The sequence below is a fragment of the Eptesicus fuscus genome, chromosome 1 (genome assembly GCF_027574615.1).
Source record: "Eptesicus fuscus isolate TK198812 chromosome 1, DD_ASM_mEF_20220401, whole genome shotgun sequence".
NCBI classification, from domain to species: Eukaryota; Metazoa; Chordata; class Mammalia; order Chiroptera; family Vespertilionidae; genus Eptesicus; species Eptesicus fuscus.
The window spans coordinates 50,897,639-50,901,737 of record NC_072473.1 but is presented as its reverse complement, the minus strand read 5'-3'; the positions used below and the strand labels follow the sequence as shown (position 1 = coordinate 50,901,737).

General features: G+C 39.4%; 1 pseudogene; it reads left to right on the top strand.

Moving 5' to 3' along the window:
- Positions 1 to 323: 323 nt before the first annotated feature.
- LOC103299095 (ubiquitin-40S ribosomal protein S27a-like) lies at positions 324 to 830 on the top strand (annotated as a pseudogene).
- The last annotated feature ends 3,269 nt before the right edge of the window (positions 831 to 4,099 follow it).

Sequence of the window (4,099 nt, the reverse complement as noted above, 5' to 3'; positions counted from 1 at the left end):
CATTGCAGTGAATACAGAGTTTAGAGTCTGAGTGCTGCCTAGTAAAAGGGATAAATAGCTCTTGGTAAATACCCCGAACTTGCCATTGAAATACCAGAAGGCTCTTGACTTTGGAGTAAAGACTGTGTCTAAAGATAAAGGGACTTATCCTAAGACTAAGGGAAAAATTGAAACAGATCCACCCTTAATAAAAGTGTAAAACCATATACCTGAAGTTCAGTGTTATAAACCAGTAATGTATTTGCCAACTAGAATGAAAATCAACACTCTTCAGAGGCCAAAACAAAATCTGCAGTCCCGCTTTCCAATCTGCCATCTGCGGTGGAGTCTCTGCCAAGATGCAGATTTTTGTGAAAACCCTCACGGGGAAGACCATCACTCTCAAGGTTGGACCCTTGGATACAATACAAAATGTAAAGGCCAAGATCCAGGATAAGGAAGGAATTCCTCCTGATCAGCAAAGACTGATCTTTCTGTCAAGCAACTGGAAGACAGACATACTCTGTCTGACTACAACATTCAAAAGGAGTCCACTCTTCATCTTGTGTTGAGACTTCGTGGTGGTACTAAGAAAAGGAAGAAGTCTTACACCACTCCCAAGAAGAATGAGCATAAGAGAAAGAAGATTAAGCTGGCTGTCCTGAAATACTACAAAGTGGATGAGAATGACAATTCAGTTGCCTTCTTTGGGAGTGCCCTTCAGATGAATGTGGTGCTGGAGTTTTTATGGCCAGCCACTTGGACAGACATTATTGTGGCAAATGTTGTCTGACCTATTGCTTCAACAAACCAGAAGACAAGTAATTGTATTTGGGTTAATAAAAAATGTGAACTAAAAAAAACCAAAACAAAACCTACAGTTTCTACAATATATAACCCATAAGGCCAAAAATAAAATAAAAATTAGTACAGATATAAAGAAACAAGAAAGTGTTACCTAATATCAATAGAAACAGAAGTCAATATTAACCAATATGAGATAGCCATATGTTGAATTTGGTAAACAAGGACTTTAACGGTTTTTTAAAAAATTTATCTTTATTGCTAAAAGGATTACAGATTTCCCCCTTCCCCCATAGTGATCCCCTTCCTTCTCACTTCTATGCCCTCCCCAGGCCTTCACCCAACTATTGTCTGTGTCCATGTGTTTGTTATTCATATCTATAATAATAAAAGTGTGATATGCTAATTAGATTTGATGTCCTTCTGGATGACCTTCCGGACACAGCCAGGGCTGCGAGGGAAGCCCAAGTCCCGGGTGCCAGAGGAAAGCCAGTGCCAGCGGGGGGCGGGGAGGGGGCGGCGGGGAGGAAGGCCTACTCTTGCACAAATTAATTTCATGCATCGGGCCTCTAGTATGCATATAAGTTCTTTGGTTGATCTCTTCCCTCCCTCCCTTCCCTCTGACGATCCTCAGTCTGTTGCATGCGTCCATGTCTCTGGCTCTATTTTGTTTGACAGTTTATTTTGTTCATCAGATTCCACATATAAATTAGATCATGTGACACTTCTTTCTCTGATTGACTAATTTCACTTAGCACAGTACTCTCCAGGTCCCTCTATCCTGTCTCAAAGGCTCCCTCTATCCTTCTTTTTTGCAGTTGCATAGTATTCCATTATGTAAATGTACCACAGTTTTCTAACCCACTCATCTTCTGATGGGCACCTGGGCTGTTTCCAAATCTTAGCTATTGTAAATAACACTTCTATGAACATAGGGGTGCATATATTCTTCCTTTTTTTTTTTTTTAGGTAGTGGTGGTAGCATTTAAATTTTTAAATATATTTTTTTATTGTTAATGGTATTACAGATATCTCACATTTCCCCCCACTTTTCCCCCTCCTCCAAGCCCCTACCCCTCCCACCATATATTCTTTCTGATTGGTGTTTCAGGCTTTTAAGGATTTATTCCTAGAAGTGGGATCAGTGGGTCAAATGGCAGTTCCATTTTTAATTTTTTGAGGAAACTCCACACTGTTTTCCATAGTGGCTATACCAGTCTGCCTTCCCACCAGCAGTGCTAGGGTTCCTTTTTCTCCAAATCCTCACCAGCACTTGTTCTTTGTTGATTTATTGATGGTAGCCATTCTGGAAGGTGTGAAGTGGTACCTCACTGTTCTTTTAATTTGCATCACTCTGATGATTGGTGACATTGAGCATTTTTTCATATGTTTCTTGGCCATTTGTATGTTTTTTTTGGAGAAGTGTCTATTTAGGTCTTCTACCCATTTTTTTATTGGGTTGTTAATCTTCCTTTTGTTGAATTGTATGAGTACTGTAGGTCCTTGGGTTACGTTGGAGATCCATTCCTATGGCGCAACGTAACGCAATTTTCACCGTAAGTCAGAACCCACCTACATAAGCACATACATCACTCACGTGGAGTACATGCACAGCAGTAATGAAATGAAACAGTAAAAATAAATGAAAGAAAAGAAAGATAACAATTCCTGACCTTTACTTGTGGTAAGTAAGTAATAAAAACCATAAAGCACATATGTACATAAGTCAAAATGACGGAATTTTTTTTTAAATAAATAAATGGGAGATGGCAACATAACCATGAAATGACCTACGTCGAGTCCGATGTAACCGAGGACTGCCTGGACTTCATATATTTTGGATATTAACCCCTTATCAGATGTATCATTGGCAAATATGTTCTCCCATACAGTGGGTTCCCTTTTCATTTTTTTGCCAGTTTCTTTTGCTGTGCAGAAGGTTGTTGGTTTTTAATGTAGTCCCATTTTTTTCCTTTGTTTCTTTTGCCCTAGGCATTGTATCAGTGAAAAATTTTCTACATGAGATGTCTGATATTTTTCTGCCTATGTTTTCTTCAAGGGTTTTTTCAGGAAGCCACCGCATACCAACACTATCATGAACTTGCACCAAATAATGCGGGAGGTCAATGGACCTTGAGCGTTAGCAGGGCTTATGCTAGGCACTGATTGTTCGTGTTGAGATCATGGTGACTTGAAGCAATTTCCTGACCTGATAGCCTCCAAGTAAATGTTTACTGGACCTTACTGTTCTTTACTGACCTTTGAGACTGCCTGTCTGTTACGTGCTTGCCGTGCTTTATCGAGGGCAAGATGTGTATCTAAAACTGAATAAAAGCAGACTAGGCCAGGACTCAGTGTGCCTCTTCAAGAAAGAAGCTCCACCTGGCCCCCACCCCTTAATAATTCATATTTTTGTCTAGCATTTTCATTTGTGCGTTGGCCTCTCCTTCAGATCCTGAAACTTGCCGTGCAGGTTGTGGCGGTTTTTATGGTTTTATGACTTACATTTAAATCCTTTACCCATTTTGAGTTTATTCTTATGTATAGTGTAAGTTGGTGGTCTAGTTTCATTTCTTTTACATTTAGCTGTCCAATGATCTCAACACCATTTATTTAAGAGACTGTCTTTACTCCATTGTAAGCTCTTGCCTCCTTTATCAAAGATTAATTGAGCATAATGGCTTGGGTCGATTTCTTAGTTCTCTATTCTGTTCCGTTAGTCTATATGCCTGTTCTTGTGCTAGTACCAGGCTGTTTTGATTATGGTGGCTTTATAGTATAGCTTGATATCTGATATTGGTATCCCTCCAACTTTGTTCTTCTTTTTCAAGATTGATGCAGTTATTGGAGGTCTTTTTTGGTTCCACATAAATTTTTGGAGTGTTTGTTATAGATCTGTGAAAAATACCATTGGTATTTTAATAAGGATTGCATTGAATCTATGCATTGCTTTGGTACTATGGACATTTAAAAAATATGTATTTGTATTGATTTCAGAGAGGAAGGGACAGGGAGAGAGAGATAGAAACATCAGTGATGAGAGAGAATCATTGATTGGCTGCCTCTTGCAAGCCCCATGCTGGTAATCGAGCCCGCAACCCAGGCATGTGCCCTGACCAGGAATTGAACTGTGACCTCCTGATTCATAGGTCGACACTCAACCATTGAGGCATGCTGGCCAGGCAGTAGTATGGACATTTTAATGATGTTAATTCCACAAATCCATGAACACAGAATATCCTTCCACTTGTTTATATTCTCTTGTATCTCTTTTTTTCAATGTCCTGTAGTTTTCCATTTTAGCGTCTTCATTAAG